The 21,975-nt window shown below is 41.8% G+C and overlaps 1 protein-coding gene across 4 annotated transcripts in view; it reads right to left on the bottom strand.

Annotated features, from left to right (window-relative positions):
- Positions 1–21,975, bottom strand: part of pak4 (p21 protein (Cdc42/Rac)-activated kinase 4) — a 112,629-nt gene that overhangs the window by 57,860 nt on the left and 32,794 nt on the right. For 2 of the 4 annotated variants that reach the window (XM_067974977.1, XM_067974979.1), the window contains exon 1: positions 1,705–2,018. The exons of the other annotated variants lie outside the window; for them this stretch is intronic. The gene's annotated coding sequence lies outside the window, so the exon portion shown is untranslated. Of the gene's footprint in view, positions 1–1,704; positions 2,019–21,975 lie in introns of those variants that run through there. 4 annotated transcript variants of the gene reach the window in all.

The raw sequence follows: 21,975 nt of genomic DNA, 5'->3' as shown, positions 1-21,975 counted from the left end.
CCTTTCTATGGAGTTTCACTTTTTCATCCTAATGTCTCATCCAGGGACTTTTTTTTTCCATTTTGGGAGAGGGGGGGAAAAGAGAGAGGGGAAAGGGAACAATTCTTGGGCAAACAAACAAACTGCTCAGAAGAAGTGTTCATCCCCCAAGCAAATGGAAGAGAGAAACACAAAGTACTGATCTGTAGCATTGCTAACGGAATTTTTATACACTTGTCTCTCTCTTTTCCTGTGTCACCCCTCATTGCTCACTCTCTAATTCCTTGTTTCCTTTATTTCCTTCCATTCGATCCATCTCACTCACTTTCTCCCATTGCCATGTCTATACGTCCGACTCTTCTTCCGCATGTCTTGCACTCTACTGCAACTGTTCTCTATTTCTCAGTGGGTATTTTTCGCTCCTAATTTCTCCCCTTTCTCGGTAGCTGTTTTTAAACCAAAAATAACAGACGGCTGATGCTCCCGAATTGCAGCACAAAATGGATTTTATGATAAATGCCACAAAAAATAAAATAGCTATTGCACAGTGGCAGATGGCTCAACACACTAAAAAGAGGTTTCACTGATGATTGAAAATAAAATGAAGGCAGTGGAGGGATTTCCAAATCAGTGGCTACCTTAAAAAGGCAAATAACAGCCAAAAGATTTTTAAAAGCTGAAAATGATGCAAAGCAGACATTTAATTTCTCTATCTTTTCATTGTACAGCAGAGAAGGGCAAGAAAAAGTACACATGCGATTTACACTTAATAACTCCTGCCCTTTCTTAACTATAGTAATTTTGGAACTGATGCATTTCGGAGGATTCTTCAATAAATTGTTTTGATATTTCTCCACATCCTGAGCCAAATAAAGTGTGTGTCTGGACATCAGGTGAGGGGGCAGGATTGGCCTTGGCTGTGTTGCCCTCCAATGTCTAATATGAACATTAGAAATAGCCTGGTAAAACTCACTGCCTAGGCGCTCACATAAATAGCCACTCGGCTGACGTACTGGAGTGCTGGCACTGCCCAGAGAACTGTAACCCAGCACAAATCAATGCCCTCAGGAGAAACAGAAACAGAAACAAACAGTGGAAGAAAAAGTAATTAGTTTAGTAGAAAACATGCACAATATAGTGCACCCAATTTTGTGGTAGAAAAGCTCAATGAGACCGGGAAAATTTGGGGGGGGGGGGGGGTGGCTGAAAACAGAAAGAGAAAGCATACCAGTGGGTGTGTGCATGGACGCACATGTAAGTTTGTGTGAATGAGAGAGAGAGAGAGAGAGAGAGAGAGAGAAAATATATGTCCCTGTGGAATTCTATTGCAATTCCTCAACTACTGATGAGTTTAAAGGGTTCAATGAGCTCGTATTTCATCCACTCATTCCACACACACAAGATCCTCATCCACAGGCAAAATCACTTAGCACTTTCCTCATGAAGACTCTTAACATGTTAAGTAAACTGCTCACATCTCTACTGCCACAAAAAACCCACAAAACACAATCAAACCTTGCACAGGATTTGCTTTCTGCCATGTCTTTGTAATGAAGATTCAGGCCCTCTTTAAAAACAGCGGCTTTTACTGGGCCTCACTGCATTTTGTTTTAACAGGCATGCCATTTAATCGGTGACTCATTACCAGATAATTCTCCGATACTATGCAAAAAAAAAAGCCCAGTGATTAAAAGGCTCAACTTTCAGTAAGGGCCAGGCACTTACCTCAAGTTCTCCATTTCTTTAAGAAATGATCAAGCTTTGTCTTCAAGACAGACAGGAATTCTGGACACTTTGTAAAGCAGAATCATTTCCTCATACTCCTTTTCAGCCTCCCAGATAAAGAGGTCAATGTTTTCTCTACAGACACAGGGATTATGTTACGTCAGTTTCGTTGGTCCTGTCCTTTAACCACTCAAAACAAGTTTCGTGACGTTTGCCAAGACATGGTTACGCCCCCTAATCAAGCACAAACCGCAGGAGTGGAGTTTCATGGAGTTTTGAATCTCTTACAAATACTCAGTGTTCCAGCTGGATTTAGCCTTACTCCCAGACTGGCTCTACTAAGATTAATCTTTTCATTCTTCTGTCACTGGAGTCCAGCACAAGTGATCCTAGGAGGGAGTTGGGTAGGGAGGAGGGGTGTCAGGTGACAGAGGTAAACTTCACACGAAGCAACAGAGGGGTCCAGGAGCAGCAGATTAATGAGGTGGCATTCTTCTCCAAAAACTGTCCTGTTTGATTTCTTAAATTAGTTCGGAATTGTGCTTCTTCCTGTGTAATGACTAGAAAGTTCAGTAGCTGACAGCCATATGCCTCCCTGCCTACAATCAGCATGGGTTTGACTAAGCTGTACAAAGAGAAGAGGGCGGAAAGACTTGTATTTATACAAGCACATCTCTCAAACGTCTAAGTGCTCCGTGTACAATGGATTACTTTAAAGTGCTGTGACTGCCGTTACCTTGGCAAACACGCCAGCCATTCTGCACACAGCAAGCTCTCTCAAACACCGATGAGATGAATGACTGGTTACATTTTTTTGGCAGTAATGGTTGGTTAGGAATTGGGGAGAGCTCCTTGCTCTTTTTCAAATAGTGCTATGGGATCTTTAACACTCATTAGGGGAGAACTGGATGGTGCAGTGGGTTAAGACACTGGTCTTTGGCCTCTTGAGATCTAAATTCGAATTGACAGGATGAAAATCTCCATTTTGTGTGAAGTAAATCTCAACCCAGTTCCTTGTAGGAGTCAGCCTTGGCTCTGTGGGTAGCACTCTCGTCCCACAACCTTCTGACTCGAGGAAAGTCCCACTCCAGAGACTTGAGCACATAATCTAGGCTGACAGTCCAGTGCAGCACTGAGGCAGTGCTGCACTGTCAGAGGTGCCGTCTTTCGGATCAGACATTAAATATCTACCCTCTCAGTTGGAAATAAAAGATCTTATTGCACTATTCCGAACAAGAGCAGGGGAGTTCTTCCCCCCTGTCCTGGCCAATATTTATCCCTCAACCAACATCACTAAGAAAAAAAAAAGATAAGGTCATTATCACATTGCTGGTTGTGGGACCTTGCTGTGGACAAATTGGCTGCCACATTTCCTACATTACAACAGTGATTACACTTCAAAATTATTTTATTGGCTGTAAAGTGCTTTAGAACATCCTGAGGTCGTGAACGGCGCTATAAAAATGCACGTCTTCCTTGGCATGGGCCAACAGTATATAACTGCCCCATATCTAGCATTCATTGGCAATCTCATTCAGGGTATGGAAAAAAACGTCTTGAGGTCGGGACTGAGACATGTCGAGGCAGAATAGAAGGAGTCTTATTCTGTATCTGGCTGTACTATAACTCACCACTGAATGCCTGATGCAGACACTGGGTGCCTGAATGGGAAGAGGTCCACCCCTTAACTTGAGGACAAAAAAAAAAATCCAACTGAACCACCAAAACAGGCAGACCGGAACTGCAAAGGTGGTCGGGTTTGAGAACGCTCCATATTTGGCCTCAGTCTTCTTGCTTTGCACCTCAAAGCTTTAAATCACCACTGGACAATGAAGTCATAAAATCTCATGAAGCGAAATCTACAGATCTCAAATCTGACCGATGCATGCAGAACTCCAAGAGCACTCAATTAACCTGCAGTCTGCCCCACAATCTGCAAGATCAGGTTATCATTTGCCTGACAGCAGAGTTATGCACTGGCAGCATAAATATTAATTTGCCTGACAGCAGGTTGGTACGCTGGTGGAAAAGCACTAAACAGATGGGAAAGGGTTTGGGCCCTCAGGGTTGCCAGCCTACTGTTGAGGATGAAAGAGATGAATTTCATCAGTTCTATGCCTCACTGATACAGCACACCAAGGAAGGATTTGCTTTCATCCGGGAAGGAGCAAGAGGTCCAGTGGGTGGAAGAATTAAGGTTGACTCACTTTACTACTTGTTTGCTCATGTTTCTCCCCCATCTCCTCCTGAAGGTGCTGACTCTCACTGAGTTCCACAGGTCCAGACCTTCTGCTACTTTACCCATTGGTCATTCTTCATGTCCAGACACAGGCGAGGATCATCAGGCTATTTATTCACGGTGGTGGTGGGGGATAGTGGGCAGCACAGTCGAACTTGATCCTGCACATATCCATATCCATGCACTTGTGATCAACGGCAGGAACCCTGACTGATTGTTCCCTTACCTAGTGTTCCTGTTGCCACTCAGCCCAAGATCAGCTAGCACAACACAGACCTTCAGGGTTTTTAACAGTTTGGTTTCACAACGTCAAGTTGCTTGAGGATATTAAGTCGCATGAACAGTAATGACGCAAGTCTGAAGGCTGACTATTTACTCATTACCATTAGCAAAAAAAATGGCACAACAATTTCAATAGGTAGTTTATCCCTAAATGTGATTGCAACTGGCAAGAACCCAAATAGGACAGAAAGGGACACTAAATTACACATCGCCAATGCAAGCATTTTAAAATAAAAGTTGCTTTTATATGGAAACCATTTTACTTTGGATTCCAGGAAACTGGCGTTCATGAGCCAGTTTTGGCGTTTACATTGCTAAATTGGGCTCTCTTATTCTGGTGGCAGACTTGTAGCCCCACCAGATTAAGGGAGGTGGATTTAGCAGCGTAAACACTGGAGTTGGCTCGTGGGGGTTGGTCTCCTGGAATTAAAACAGCCCTGATAACAAAAAGAGCTTTAGTTTCTTCAACCCTAACCCTAACCCTAACCCTTGCATCCAAATGACAGGCTTCTTCAGCTCACATAAGAAAGCTGCAACTGTGGGGGTGGGGGGAGGGTCTAAACAAAGTTAAATCACTGCAGAGCACCTCCAGCAGCTCACCTCTATACAATTCAGGTCTCTCACTAGGATTTCAGTACAGCAGAAGGGCACATAATGTTTTAATACTATACATCCACTTGGAAAACATCCAAATATAAATTTAGATTGCAGATTTTGTCCCTTCAAACTTGGGTTGTGTCTGAAGAGTATTTTGAGCTGTACAACTCAAGGGCCTTTCAGGTCTGTCAATGATGGGAGTTATTTGACTATCGCACATTAAAGCATACTATTATGAAGGGTTTTGATAAGAGTAAAGGAGAAACTGTTTCCAGTGGCAGAAGAGTTGGTAACCAGAGAAAACAGATTTAAGGTAATTGGCAAAAAAAGAGGCAAGATGAGGAGAATTTTTTTTTAAGCAGTGAGTTATGATCTGGAATGCATTGCCTGAAAGGGTGCTGGAAGCAGATTCAAAAGCAACTTTCAAAAAGGAATTGGATAAATATTTAAAGGGGAAAAAATTTGTAGGGCTATGGGGAAAGAGCAGGGAGAGAGACTAATTAGATAACTCTTTCAAAGAGCCAGCACAGGCACGATGGGCCGAATGGCTTCCTTCTGTGCTGATACTATGCACAACACAAATTACATTTCCCTTATAGAATATTGGTGCGGAAACACAATACAAATCTAGTGACCTGAGCTACCACATCATCCCCCGATGGAAAGTGCCCCTTCGTGTCACTATACCGCCCCAGGGAGCACCCCTCCAACACAAGGGCAACTCTTCAAAAACACATTATTCAGTTTGCCCACCGAGGCATTCGGCTCTGTTTACAAATTGATGCTGTTCATTATTCAACTGAAGTGGCTTGGTTTATTTTTGAACAAGGGCCACTCTTGTCTCTCTGCCAATTGCTAATATTAGATTTATGGAGCAAAATACATTTCAGTTTGGCTAACAATCTGGAAAAAAATCTTATAGTATTTCAGTGATGAATTTCAAAACCTGAGTGATTTATTTTTTGACTAGTAAAGTTTACATGTGATTGTGGGTGAAAAATCCAACCTTGTGCCAATCTCATAAATTATGTTCAATTTTAGATTAACTCCCACTTATTTCAAGTCCACTTCATTCATAGAATATCACAACTGTAAAGCTTTCCTGACAGCACAAGGGAATGAAGAAAAGCCAGAGTTATTCTTCCAGGTGTCATTTAAAATGCTAATTTATCACCATTCAGCCGTGCAATGCAGGTAGTTTGCCAGAAGAGGTTATCTTTAGATCAGCGCTTTGCTCGGACTGGGATTTCCAAATACTTTGGACTTTTCCATCTAAAGGGTAACACTACCTTGAGGAGGAAGAGTGTCGTCTGCTAAGTTTCAGTTAAAAAGAGTTCTCCTACTTCTTAAAGGAAATATCCTTAAACATAAAACTATGGAGTTCCAAAAGGCCATTCAGCCCATTAAGTCTGTCCACCCCTTGCATACTCAATCATCACAGAAAAGAACAAACTTGCTATTATACAGTATCTTTCACATCCTTAGGATGTCCCAAAGTGCTTCGCAGACGATGAATTACTTTTTGAAGTGGTCACTATCAATAATCACACAAATATGGCAGCCAATTGTGTACAGCAAGACACCACAAACAGCAATGAGCTAAATGACCAGTTGATCCGTTTTGGTGGTTGAGGGATAAATGTTGGCCCAGGACAAGTGGAGAACGCCCCTGCTCTTCTTCAAATAGTGCCATCAGATCTTTTACATCTATTTAATGGGCAGTGGGTTTAACATCTCACTTGAAAGACAGCACTTCCGATAATGCAGCACCCCCTCAGTACTGCACTGAAGTGTCAGCCTGGGTTATGCGCTGAAGTCCTGGAGTGGGGCTTGAGCCCAAAGTGTTCTGGCTCAGAGGCAAGAGTGTCAGTGAGCCAAGCTGACAAAGGTGGATGTTAAGGATCTCATAGCACTATTTGAAGAGGGGCAAGAAATGCTCACCATCCAGACATTGCTCCCTCAATCAACACCATCATAAAATGGCTCAAGTTTGGTAATGTAACCATTACTGCACTCAAAGTAATTCTTTTTCAGAAGTGCATTGAATCTTTTGAGAGGCGTGATAAGGTCTAAATAAATTAGATTTGATACAATACTGATGGCTATACCAGCAAAGTCTAGGTTAGAAATAAATGAGGATATGGAAATTTACAATATGCTCAATTGGTAGCAATCCCACCTGAGTCATGTGGTTGTGGGTTCAAGCCCCAATCCAGGACTTGAGCATATAATCTACTATGACTCTTCAGGTAACTGGAGGAGCCATCATTCAGATGAGATGTTAAACTGAGGCCCCATCTGCCTGTTCAGGTGGATGTAAAAGATCCTGTGGCACTCAAAGAAAAGGAGAATTCCCTAGTGTCCTGGACAGCATTTATCCTTCAACCAACACCACCCAAATAGATTCACTGCTCATTCATTCATTTGCTGTTTGAGGGATGTTGCTGGTTGCAACTTGGCTGCTGCATCTGCCTACATGATGACAGTGGCTGGACTTCAAAAGTAATTCATTGGCTGTGGAGTGCTTTGGGACTCCTGAGAACATGAAAGGCAGTTTATGAATGTAAGCTCTTCCTTTACCACACCCAGAGAGTTTTTCCTGCTCAGTCAGCAGGGTAAATCCAAGGCTAAATTTCTTTCTGATGTTATGCTTCACATTGATTTGACAGGCTGAAGGAATCAAGTACATACAGAAGCACAGATCCTCTAATACACAACACAGATCAACATTCCAGCAGCAAAGTAAGGGCAGATTTAAAGTGTAGATAACCTTGTACGTGCATCTCAATGCATTGCAGCAACACACACACAGTGATATGAAGTAGGCCAAATATTTTGTAGGAACACTAGACTTATAAACTATGACTGATAATTGCTCAGAACAGTTAATCGTCCCATCAGCAAAAGGCCACTTACTGTTTTTGCCCACTTACCAGTCAGAAAACGAAAATGCTGTCCAACCAACCCACCCAACTGGCAGTCAACGGATTAAAAATTCTTGGCACAAGGGTCAGCTGTGGCTTAGTAGCAGCACTCTCACCTCTGAGTCAGGAGGTCATGGGTTCAAATTGAGAAACTGGAGCACAAAATCTAGGCTGACACTCCCAGTGCAGTACTGTCGGAGGTACCGTCTTTTGGATGAGTTGTTAAACAGAGGCCCTGTCTGCCCTCACAGGTGGATGTAAAAGATTGCATGGCACTATTTTGTAGAGGTGAGTTCTCCCTGGTGTCCTGGCCAATATTTATCCCTCAACCAATATCACTAAAAAAAATCTGATCATTATCACATTGCTGTTTGAGGGACCTTGCTGTGTGCAAATTGGATGCCACATTTCCTACATTATAACAGTGACGACACTTCGAAAGTACTTAATTGGCTGTAAAGTGTTTTGGGACATCCTGAGATCATGAAAGGCGCTATAGAAATGCAAGTTCTATCTTTCTTTTAATGGCCAGCAAGAATTTAAAGGAAAGTCGGAGGGAAATATTTTCTGTTCAATGTATTCCCCCTACCCATCTCTCTCAAAGAATGACTAAGATACATAGTGCCCGTTTCTCAGAAAATTAATAAGATGGAGTAGGTTAAACAGTGGCCTTCCACCTCTTCAAAATGGGGTTTAAATCAGAAGTACACTGCAAGACCATTAGTTTTGAAGTGTAATCAATATTATATAACCAAATGCAGTGGCCAAAATAGCGCACAGAATCACATAGAAATTACAACACAGAAACAGGCCGTTTACCCCAACAGTCCATGTTGGTGTTTATCCTCCACAAGAGCAGCATCCTAATCCTATGTTCCCATATCCCTTTATTCCCCCTTTCCTTCAACCACTTATCTAACTCGTTCTTAGTTCTTAAATGTTGACATGGTCTCTGCTTTAATCATTAACTCTAGTATTGCATTCTACAGTCTTACAATCCTTTGTACGTTTTTAAAAAAAGTTTCTCCTGCTTTCTGTCCTAAATCTCTTGCGTTTAATTTGATACGTAAGTCCTTTTCAGTTATTGGAAGCAGTGGGTTACTATCTACTCTGTTCCGCCCTTTCATAATTTGAAATGCCTCTATTAAATCATCCCGTAATCTCCTCCGTTCCAACAAAAACAGCCCCAATTTTTCAAATCTATCTTCATATTTGTATTTCCTCATACTAGGCAGCATTCTTATGACTCTATTATACCCTTTCTGTTGCCTCAAGATGTGTGGAGCCCAAAACTGCATATAGTCCTCCAACGGTGGTCTTAGTAAAGTTTTCTAGATTCACCATTACATCCTGACTCTTATATTCTATAATCTAGATTGAGACTGTCCAAAGATAGCTTTGAAAAATTGGGGCTGTTTTTGTTGGAACGGAGGAGATTACGGGATGATTTAATAGAGGCATTTCAAATTATGAAAGGGCGGAACAGAGTAGATAGTAACCCACTGCTTCCAATAACTGAAAAGGACTTACGTATCAAATTAAACGCAAGGGATTTAGGACAGAGAGCAGGAGAAACTTTTTTTAAAAACGTACAAAGGATTGTAAGACTGTAGAATGCAATACTAGAGTTAATGATTAAAGCAGAGACCATGTCAACATTTAAGAACTAAGAACGAGTTAGATAAGTAGTTGAAGGAAAGGGGGAATAAAGGGATATGGGAACATAGGATTAGGATGCTGCTCGTGTGGAGGATAAACACCAACATGGACTGTTGGGGTAAACTGCCTGTTTCTGTGTTGTAATTTCTATGTGATTCTGTGCGCTATTTTGGCCACTGCATTTGGTTATATAATATTGATTACACTTCAAAACTAATTAATTGGTTGCATAGTGCTTTGGGACGTGCTGAGGACACAAGGCTTATATATAAATGCAATGTTCTTTTATCAAATCTTTGCCTCCATGTGTCCACTTCATTCCAGAGTTACACTGGTAACGTGGTTTAAGGAGGGAAGCCAGCGCGAATCCCTGAATGTCTCAATTGACTAATTGGATCCTGCGTTGCAAATTGGTCTGGGGCTGATCCAGAGCCACCTGGTCCCAGAAAGCCCTCTGTTGGCTCAGTATGCAGCAGTACTCAGCAGGTAACACATTTTCCTGGGGATACGCAGCTCTCAAACGACCCCTAACCTGACCTTAAGTCTCACAGGCTGCGTTCATAACCTATGTTAAGTATAAGGGAAGCAGAGAAAACATCAGTCTCTAAGGATAAAGAACACTTACAACCAGGCATTTTATTACATCATTTTCTTCTGAGCAGAGAGATATAGGGCGGTGGTTTACCTTAATCAGAAAGTATTCTATCGTCCCCCTCACCCCCCGCTAGATTGTCATTCTCCTTGAAGTGCTCGTTTAACCCATTTAAAGTGCTGGATGTCAAGTATGCAACTGATAATACCAGCCAGTTCCAGCTGGTTCAGGAAAGTTTAAAATAAGCTTGCTCCTCTCTCTCATGCTCTTCCTGCAGCCCTGCAGGGATTCTCTCACTGCCACACTTCAAACAGAATGCATCAACCAGACGGGCTTCATGAAACTGACAGTCCTATGTCCTATAGGCCGCTTTTTGGTGCATGCATTATGCATTTAATCAAGTAGGATCAGACACTGTGCACTGTGAGCAAAATATTGGCAATAGTGTTACAGGAGTTACTAGAGTCATGTAGTCCTGCCAAATGATATTAGAAAACTACAAATATATTTTGAATTATCCTTTATGAAGTTTGAATTTCTCCTTGTACTTCTGGAGGACATTTGCCCTATTTCAGAAACATATAAAAGCAAAAAAAATGCATTTATACATAATCATGTTTTTCAGAAATATCCCACAGCAATTCACATCTAATGAATTACACTGAAGTACAGTCACTTATGGAGGCGAACAGAGCAGCCATTTGTGCACTGTAGAAAACCAAAAACTACAATAAAGTGAATGACCAGTTAATCTGTTCTTGATGGTGAAGGAAGAATGTTGGTGAGGACACTGGGAGAACTCCCTGTTCCTCTTCAAATAGTGCTCTGGGATCATTAATGTTCACCTCAAGCAGAGTGACGTCCATCGAAGGTCTTATCCAAAGGGCAGCACCTCCAACAATGCAGCATTCCCTCAATACTGCACAGTGCAGAACTGGGCCAAGCAGACCAGGCAGGTCCCACAATCTATCTCCGGTCTGTGCCAAGTTAGATGACTTCAGCTGGGATAGCTATCGGCCTGCTAGCATTGGCTTCAGGACCTCTGATCTAGGGGTAGGAAATTAGCGGCCAGGGTTCCCCACTCGTGTTTGGTATCTGGTAATCCCCAGTGGGAAGTGCATGCATGTGGCACGTTGAGAGGGGACAGGATTGAGTTTGGCAGCAATGTCCCCTCCCCATGGTCGAATAGCCTACTGAAATTCATTGGCTTATCTCACACAAGAATGGCCACTTGGACAAGGTACCAGAAGGTCCCCATGGAACAGCCCCAAGACTTAGAAGCTTTCGAGGAAAGAAAGATCGAGTGACAAAAAAAAAGGTTACAGTATCAATGTGAAATGATGCGCCTGCTGAGCATGGCCAATTAAAGTGTCAACTTGTAAGCAGGAAGCCGGCGAGCAATATTATGTAAAAACAGTCTTTGCCAGACTGCCAATGTAACCACTGCAATAGTTAAAGCAGCAAAAAATATGCTTTCTATGGGGAAGAAACTAAGCTCACTCATTGAATCCACACTAGTTACAGCTGCTTTTGGATTAATTCCAGAGTCTTAAGTGAACAGGACACAATAGTCATCACAAAAATACATCTCTGTAGTTCTCTATCTATATGAGGTACAAGAAAGCTGTTGGGGGGGGGGGGGGGGTGGAAAGTCAGGGGAAGGGGTTAGACTCAGAATATAAACCCCACAGTCAAAGCTAATGCCCCGATATAGAACTCTGGATATTAAATATATTAAGCATTTATTCACTAGCCTCTCTGGAGCCTTTATCCACCTCAATTCCCCAAACCAATTTACAGCAGCTTTATTTAATAATTACTCCCAACCAACGCACATGTCTCGGACAGGACAATTCTCTGGTGATGGACTGAGCAGAGAACAGAATAAAATGGAAGGGAGGCGGAGGGGAAGACACATTGTCATCACCCAGCTGTGTTCACATCTTCCACAATTCTGTTTGAATCCCTTCAGTCCAGTTTCCACACTGCCTATCGGACCAAGATCTCTAATGATATTCTTTTTACACAGAATATACCAGGACAATAACAGGCCATTTGGCCCAAATGGTCTATGCCGGAGTTTATGCTCCACACAAGCCTCCTCCCACTCCTCTTCATCTAACCCTATCAACATAACCTTCTATCCCTTTCTCCCTCATGTGTTTATTTAGCTTCCCCTTAAATGCATCTATGATATTCACCTCAACTACTCCCTGTGGTAGCAAGCTCTACATTGTAACCACTCTCTGGGTAAAGAAGTTTCTCCTGAATTCCCTATTGGATTTATTTGTGACTATCTTCTATTTATGGTCTCCCCGGCAAGTGGAAACATTTTCTCTACATCTACGTGTTGCGGTTAAAAAGATTGAACAGGCTTGGGCTCCTTCTCTCTGGAAAAGAGAAGGCTGAGGGGTGACCTAATGGAGATCTTTAAAATTATGAAAGATGAAGCAAGGCTGTGAAATGATTTGAAGATGATCTTGAACTTTATCTCAGTACAGCCTGGCAAATACAGGGACTGTGGAGCATTCTGCCTAAGTTGAAGTTTGGCTCAGTAGTAGCACTTCTGCCTCACTCCAGGACCAGAGCAGATAATCCAGTCCAACACTTCAGTTCAATACTGAACTTTCAGAGTGCCACCCTTCAGATGGGGCATTAAACCAAGGCCCCATCTGCTTGTCCAGGTGGACACAAAAGATCCCACAGAACTTGTGAGGAACAGGGAAGTTCCCCAGGTGTCCTGGCCAAAAACAGATTAACTGGTCATTTATCTCACTGCTGTTTGTGGGATCTTGTGCAAATTGGCTGGAGTGTTTTTCTACATCAGTGACCACACTTCAAAAGTAATTCATTGACCGTGAAGCACTTTGGGGCATCTGGAGTATGTGAAAGGCGCTGTTATGAATACAAGCTCTTTCTCTATTCAAAGTTCTAAACAGTGTCACAGTACAGCACAACTCTGACTGTTTACTGCTCCGTTTAATAAAGCAATTCCATCACAGCACAGTGAGAATTTTGTTTGCTTTATGTGGCTTTTGATGCACTGTGCACCTTACTAGAAGGTACAAAGGAATTGAGACTTAAGATACTAATGCACATTTAATTCACATGACAGTTAGCAAGAAATTATAAAGATCTTGAGTGTGGGGGAAAAGCAGGGATACCACCTTTGAGCCCATCATGTCTCATGCATGAACTGTGGACAGCATAGGTTTGATGGGCCAAAATGGCCTTTTCTCTCTCCAAGCTTTCTTGTGTTTGCCTCCTAATGACCATGCTGTAGCAAGGAAGTGCTATTTTTCACAGATACAACATCCTGCAAATTAGTCTCATTAATTGGTCACTACATTACAACTTGCATTTCTATACCACTCATGTACAGAGACACCTCAAAGCACTTTACATGGTGGTGGACAAAAACAGTGGACACTGAGCAGGAGAGAAAAAGGGGAGAGAGCAGTGGGGTGAGGATGAAAAGAACAGATGAAAGGGAGAGAGGTGAATGACAAGGCAGAAGTGTTGAGGAAGGAGGTACAGTGGAACAGACAGCAAGAGATGATATACCGTGCATCATATCGACAGTATGAGTCAACCAGGGAGAAGAGCCCTAGAGGCTAATCTTGGAGGAAGAGATGTTTGAGGAGGATGGAGTGATCAACCATGTTGAAATTTGTGAAAAGATCAAGGATGAAGAGAACAGACTTCAAGCCATGGTCTCAGTTACACAAGGCACCATGTGTGTCTGTGACCAGTGCAGTCTCAATGCTATGGTGGGATGGAAGACATTAGGAACATAGGAACAGGAGAAGGCCATTCAGCCCTCGAGCCTGCTCTGCCATTTGATAAGATCATGGCCGATCTGTGATCTAACTCCATATACCCACCTTTGGCCCATATCCCTTTGGGTTGCCAAAAAGCTATCTATCAGATTTAAATTTAGCAATTGAGCTAGTAGTGTAGAAATGTTTTCTAATCTCGCTCCTGAGAGGTCTGGCTCTAATTTTTAGACTGTGCCCCCTACTCCTAGAATCCCCAACCAACGGAAATAGTTTCTCTCTATCCACCCTATCTGTTCCCCTTAATATCTTATAAACTTCGATCAGATCACCCCTTAATCTTAAGAGCTAACGTCCCTAAAAAAACAACCCAACCTTGAATGTCCATAACAAAAGCCCTATTATCTTAAAACTTACACATATCGTGATTAATTTTTAAAAAGATACAAATTGTTTTAACAGGTGATGCAAGTGTAATTCTTCAGTTTCCCTCAGTTTCTATTGCACCATAAACTGAGCAGTATGTCACAATCAAACACCAATTTTTTTTTTAAAACTACTACCTTTTCCCCTGCCCAATGCTGTGTGTCTTTAATAGTGCGACAGTAACCCCAAGGGTAGGTACCTTCACAGGCAAATACTCTGTAAATGACCTAATTTTTAGTGGGTCACTGGGTAATGAGCAAAGTCCAGGTGCAGGATTACTCCAAGCCTCCCATTTTAAAACAGACTTTCCTTCATCTAGCAGGTCAGAGATGGATCTCTGGCTACTCTCAAAAAGTCTGCAACAATTACAGTTCAATTCTAGTGTTGTTAAAGGCATAGTGTATCCATCTGATTTGATGCAGTTCTGAATGTTATAAATGGTAATGGTTTCAATACCACTTACTGGTGTTTCCCAGTTGTCTTTTGCCCTGTTGGTTAGTGGCAGGCTGGGAACAGACATTTTGTCTAGAAACCTTTGTTTGATAACTTCATAAATTTCCAGTCGAGTGACACTCTGAATGGAAGGAGGGTGCCCTGGGCAGCACTTACCATTCACAAGGTCACTGAAGGAGGAATTACACTGAGTTAGTGTCCCCAGGCTGCTAGTTTAAGAATCATAAAATATTGGGGAAAAAAGGCTCAGTTCCTTGGTTTAACGGCAATTTCCCAATCACAGCAGTTCAAAATTGAGGTGAAGTTTCTGGTCCCAGAATGCGGTATAAGTCCAACTTGGTTTATTCCCTAACTATCCAAGACAAACAAAGCCAGCACCTCCTGATCGCAGAGATCCGCCTGCAGATTCACTTTTTTTGTCCTCCTAAGCTTGAAATGAAATAGTCCTAAATTTTCAGTCTCTTCTCCCTGTGGGAAATCGCATCTAATTTCTCATTTCTTAGCAACTTACCTCTCAGTTTTCTCTTCCAACTACAATCTACAGACCATTAAAAGGCAAGTTTGTGGTCAACAAATTACTATTCCCCGATAGGACAACTGTTATGTTGGATATATGGCTGGTCGAAATCACATTAACAGGTTATAATTGATAGGAGTAAATCTAAATGGGGTCTGATCAGGAGTGAAGTTCCACAAGGATCTGTATTGGGATTACTGCTGTGCAATTTTATTAATGATTTAGAAAAGGACTTAAATGGAACCATTCTTAAATTCACATATGGCATGAAAATGTATGCGGAGGTTAGTAATTCAGATCAATTTAAACAAGTTGGGTGAATGGGCCAGTGTGTGACAGGTGTCAATTAATGATCATGAGTGAAGTGTTATGCACTTCTGGTAATAAACTCCAGGAATGTTTATACCATGCAGGGGTACCAATTAAAAACTTCAAGAAAAAAACCTGGACTAATCATCCACTTCAATGGTGCACAAACAGTGGAAGGTGGCTAGTGACAGTCCCACACTCTGGAATTCCCTCTCTAAACCTCTCATCCTCCCTTTCCTCCTTTAAGACCCTCCTTCAAACACACCTCATTGATCAAGCTTTTGGTCACCCCTTCTAATATCTCCGTCTTTGACGCAGTGTCAATTTTCTGATTACACCTCTTGCAAAGCAATGTGTAATGTTTTTCTACATTGAAGATGCTATATAAATATGCCAGTTCTTGTATCGCTAGGACTATCAAAAATAAAACAAAGAGCACTATACTTAGATTCTACAGCATTGTGTCTAGTTTTGGTTCCTCCACATGGTGAAGGATACGGAGACTCTGCAGAAGGTGCAAAGAGGGTGACCTTATCGTGCAGATCTTAATTATGAGGATAGGCTCCAAGAGTTAGGGTTATTTACTTTAGTGATATGCAAGTTTTGAGGGAATATGACATTGAACTCAGTCCAGTTTGATATCGATAGGGGTGGTGGGACCAGAGGTCCTGCATTAAAATCTGGAGCCAGAAGTTAGATGCCAGGAAGTATTTCTTTTCAGAGTCATCCATCGCCTTCTGGAACAAAGCGTCTTAGTCAAGTGGCCAGTACAGTGCGTACTGTATTTTTACGATGTAACCAACTGGTGGCACTAGTAACGAATTTGGCTTGGATCCTTTTTTAAAAATGCTGAAGTGTGGAGAAAAAAAAAGAAACAAATGAAGCACATTCCAGACTAAAACTCTTGGAAGCTAAGCACCAATAAAACAAGGTTTTTAAACTATCTGACTGAGAAGTCTTTCGCCTACTCAATGCCCGGTGAAAGATTATGCTCAACGCAGAAAAAATAACTCATTTGTCAGGAAAAATTATTTTGGAAGAAGTGCCAATTTATAATCTTGGAAATAATTTTACTGAAATTTGATTCTCACTTACTTCCAAAAGAATTAGGAATCCCAATTCAATTAAGTTTTTTTTATAAAGATTTTTAATAAAGATTACATACAGTTCCTTGCCTTTGATTCCTTGCAATTAGATGTTTAAAATGAGTATTCTCAATAAAACTGATGAAAAGCAGGCATCATGAAAGGAAAGTTTTGGAGAGTAAAGCTGACAGAATTGCTATCTGTGAAAGAGGAAGGGTGCTTGATTAAAGGTAGTAAGGCACAGGGCTGTGCACACAAGAGGAACAATTATTCTCACCAGGGCAACGACTATTTTTAGACAAAGCTGCAATATACTGTTACACACTGAAAGTGCAGCTGAGAAACTAGTCAATAAGATACTGAGCAAACAGCAAGATCTCAGGGCAGACTGGTGGAGAGAGAAATGGGGGGAGGGGGAGGGGAAAGGAATGAACAGATGGACCAAAGTGTAAGGAATCATGTGCTCAGAGGGCATTTCCCTTCCCACAGCATTAAAGATTCATTCCATAGGCTTGCTGCTAAAAGGATAGATTACCTATCTGATGGGGTCTTCTACATTCTTTGAGTGATATGCATTTTTCGTATGACAAATGAGAATAGACTTGCTCGATAGGGTCTGAGGCACTATGAGCACGCACATGAAAAAGTTATCGTGATGTTACTGGCAGGTGTCGTCGTATGGTGGTCTCGTACTCCCAGATAAAGAACCCTACCGTACAGCCTAGCTGTGGTACACACTGTGCTGTAAAACGCCAATTTGTGTCTTGGTCCCTTGCATATCAATACTGTTATTCATTTTTTTGCACTCTTAGAGCCATCAAGGGAGTATAGGTTGGACCACTATTGTTGCCATACAAGTTAAAGAGCAAAACTTGTCTTGCTTTTGTATGATTTAACAATTTAGTATGATATTTTCTGGAGATTCATAGCCTAGTGCCAACCAGCATCATCACCATAGGCTCGTGAAACCTGGAAAAGCACAAAAGGCAGATCGGCTGGTTGAATTAGCAGAATGTGCTGTCTATCTAATCTAACCTATGCCTGCAGAGAGAGCAGAACATTTGTTCCAGTGTGAAATCCAACATGAGCAACAAATTTCTTTAACTAGGGAAAATTGTACTTGTGCCACGACACTGGCCAGGCGAATCATACAACGCGGGAGACCAAAGGCAGTGCCATCTACATACAACATCATGACAACAATTTCATCTGTGCTAAACGTGTGGAGGAAGCAGAAGGAAGAATGGTAGATGTAATTGGATCCAAGAAAGAACCACAAAGTATCAGGACACGTGGACAATTACTAGTATTGACACTGCTTACCCAAGGCAGTGCAATCACTAGACTAATTTAGCATTTTGGTACCAATTTCACTACAAGAAAAAAAAAGGTAAGTTATTACACCATAATGTTATGTCAAAATGCTTAATGTGATGCACCTTCATTATTTCAAACTGCTGCTCCCTCCAGTGACATATCTGTATCAACCAGCGTTTCACTCATGTTGCAAAGCTCAAAATGTTCTCTCCAGACAAAATCCAAGTTTGGAAAAAAAAATCTATAATCAAACTGCTGGGTAGTTTGTTCTGATGAAAGGTCATCGACCTGAAACATTAACTCTGTTTCTCTCTCCACAGATGCTGCCTGACCTGCTGAGTATTTGTAGCATTTTCTGTTTTTATTGCTGAGAATTTTGCAGTGTTCAAATAGACAGACATAGGACCTTTCGGCTTGGCTGCAATTCTAATGACATCGCCACCAGTAATCTGCATTAGATAAAGCCTAAACACAGAAATAAGCTGGAAATCCACAGCAAGGCAGTCAGCACTGGAAAGAGAAACGGCAGGTTAAGACATTTGTGATGAGTTCTGTTGAAGGATACACACCAAAAATGATAACCTGTCTTTTCTCCTTAAAAGGACCTACTGTGTATTTCCAATATTTTCTCTTTTTATTTCAGATTTCCAGCAGATGTCTATTTATTCTATTGGTTAGCACATATAAATTTAATGTTCAATGCATAAATTAGCTTCAAAGCTAGAATTAACCACATTCAAGATGTTTTATAACAAGAGTATACTACTCCTAATATTACTATTTCTTGTGTTCTGAAGTCAATTTATCAGAATGATAACATTGAAAAAATTCATTCTTGGCTAAGAAAGGATAGTTGTGAATTTTCAAACCTCTAATCACTAATATGTTTGGCGAAGTTTCATCAATATGACGTTATCTGAGTTTTCTCAGCTTTTTTGTTAAAATCTGACAAAACCAAATGTGATAGCAGCACATTTTTTTTGTTTTCGGGATGTGGGCATCACTGGCAAGGCCACATTTACTACCCATCCCTAGTTGCCCTGTAAAGGCGGTGGTGGGCCTCCTTAAACCTCTGCGATCCTTATGGTGATGGTGTTTGGGTCTAAATCCTGTAATTCCCCTGTGTGCAAAATAAGTTTCACTCTTCTCCCACAATCAAACTGTTAGCCAGCGAGTTACCAGTGCAAACAATTTGAATAGTATTTCACAAGAAGTGGAATACCCTTCACATCCAACAGTAAAACGGTAAAGGTGCCAAACTCTGACCTGGTGAAAATGTCCCTTAGCAGACTGATGGTCAAGTGGATGCCCCAACTGAGATGCAGATGATGGGCAAAGCAAAAACTCAGAATCAGTGCATTATTAGTTGTATTGATTTGAATAAATAGGAAATAAACTCACTACCACATGAAGTAGTTGAGGCGAATAGCATGATGCATTTAAGGGGAAGCTAGATAAGTATATGAGGGAGAAAGGAATAGAAGGATATGTTGATACGGTGAGATAAACTAAGGTGGGAGGAGGCTCGTATGGAGCATAAACACCGGCATAGACCTGTTGGGCCGAATGGCCTGTTGCTGTGCTGTAAATTCTATGAAACACAGAAGTATGGAAAGGGGAGGGGGAAAGAGAATTATAAAGGATAAAACAAAGAAAAGACAGAAAAAAGTTACCTCAGAATGCATTCAGCAAAAATAAAGTTAGATCTCGTGTTTGTTTCTGGGTCACTAGTTTCCTGGACCAGTAACACAAATTAATTTTGACCATGAAGAGGTCAAAACAGTCAGTGAAGATGGAATGTGTTTGGATTCCTAAAATCTCTGGTGCTGTCACATTTTACAAATATAAAGATTATTTTTACAGCAACTCCCAGTGGGTCAGCGAGTTTATCCAGTGAGCAACACGGACCAGGACGGTCCCACGTTCGATACCTCATCTGTGCAGACTTATCTGGTCTCAGCTGGGGCAGCAATTGACCTCGGTGACACTGAATCGGGGGAAGGACAAAAAACAGCCATCGCCTGACTGCTACCCAATGAATATTGCTACAAGTGAGCTTGTGTGGATGCTAAGGGAGGACAGGACTGAACTAGTCTGTGATATGCCGCACCCCCCCACAAGGGATTGAATATCCCGCAGTCATTTGTAATCTAGCTACACAGTTAGAGAATGGCCACTTGGCAGAGGTACTTAAGGGTGGTTAGTGCCTGTGGAACTGTACCTCAGCAAAAGTCGGGGCGGGGGGAGTGGAGAAAACAGATGAGGGGAGAGAGCAAAAAGAAAGATAGATGAATTTTTTTGGAAAAAAATCTTCTTCACTACAAATCAATCACTAAAACTAAAATACATCTTCAATTTGGACTTTCTTTTAAACAAATTGGCTACAAAAGATACCTTTAGAGTGGGTAGTACTGAAATGGTTTTGCAAGGGTAAGTGGCACGGCAGCTCTCCATGGATAGTGATGCTGGTTCAGAACAAGTCCTGAGCTGCCGTGTTCATTACCTTATAGAATCATAGAATTTAATGGTACAGAAGGAGGCCAATTGGCCCAGTGCACCTGCCCTCACTCTCAAACAGCTATCCATTTAGTCCCAGAACCCAGCCCTTTCCCCAAACCCTTTACATTTTTTCTCTCTCAAATATTTATCCAATTCCTCTTTAAAAGTGATTATGAATCTTTGTTGAGTTGCTTAAGGAGGGCATTCAAAAGATTCAGATGGGGTTCACCTGCCATGTCACTATAGCACACTTCTTAGCAGCTAAGTGTGGATTTGGCAACAACCTTAAAGGCTGCCCAGACTGCCTTGCCAGTTGCAAATGTAATCCATGTGGAAATAAAGGGGAGCACAACCTTCAATGAACAACAATATACCCACAGAGCATAAAAGTACCTAAACCTAAGTTAGTGACAATATGCTGTTGACAGCAGAGAGAAAGAGATGGATTTCAAGGAGGGGAGGAAGGTGGAGTTGATTGGGAAGGGAGTTCCAGAGAGTGGGACTTAGGTGACTGAAGGCACGGCAGCCAAAGATGGGACAAAGGGAGAGGGGTTGTATAAGAGACAGGAGTTAGAGGAACTGAGACTTCATAAGGGATTACAAGGCTGTAACCCTAACCCTAATGCAGAGGTAGGCATGGAGGGATTTAAAAGACAAGAACAAGTTTTAAATTCAAAACGTTATTGGAGCCACTGCAGGTCGGCAAAGACGTGTGCATCATGAACAACCTCTTGCCTCCAACAGCATCTGGGTCCAAAATTTTTGAGTCCTGAGAACTGGCAAAGGAGACAACACAGACCTCAGGCCTCCCCTAGGGCTCAACGTGGAGAAGCAGCACACTACAAGCAAAAACAGAAGGGAGCAGAGCTCACAGGTTCACGAATCCACTTAGCTTGTGCAGTGCTCTAACCCACAGTATAAAAAAAATGACTCAATGTTCATTCTCTCCAGAGGTTTTGGAGCTGACAGCAATTACCCTCTCAACTGTTAGCCCTGAAATATAGTCCACAGCAAAACTTAAGACAATCCATCACACTGCCATTTGCAGAGGCCAGAGCAAAGGCATCAAAGCCATCAACTAGCTCTGGATCATCTCATTCACTTACGCTGTGAACACAGATATGGAAATACTTCAAATTCCAATAGTAGGATTTTAGAATCTGGAAAGTATCTCAGATCCGTCAGTACAGGAAGCTATTTAATTTAATTGATATTGCAAATTTTCACAATTTATGTTCCTGCTAAACTCCCTTACTTTTCCCCCTCCCCAATGTTATCCCCTCCTCTTATTGAGATATGGGCCTGTAGGAGCCAACCACTCTCTGGTACCTCAAATGGCCATTCGCCATGCGTGAACCTCAATAATTACCATCAGTAGTCTGTACGACTGTTCGTTTTGAAAAAGTTCTTTTTGCCATCAGGGCAAGTGATATTAGTTCGATCTGCGTTTGATGGCTGAAACTTTCTCAGACATTGCTGCACAGAATTCTTGGGAGGGTTTAAATGAACAGATGGCTGTGCACCTGTCATTCGAGACACCAGGCGACTGGTTGCAATTGGCTGGTCTGCCACAGCAGCCTGGTGAAAGGATTAGTA

The sequence above is a fragment of the Heptranchias perlo genome, chromosome 41 (assembly GCF_035084215.1).
Source record: "Heptranchias perlo isolate sHepPer1 chromosome 41, sHepPer1.hap1, whole genome shotgun sequence".
Classification (NCBI taxonomy): domain Eukaryota; kingdom Metazoa; phylum Chordata; class Chondrichthyes; order Hexanchiformes; family Hexanchidae; genus Heptranchias; species Heptranchias perlo.
This window is presented reverse-complemented; position numbering and strand designations above follow the sequence as displayed.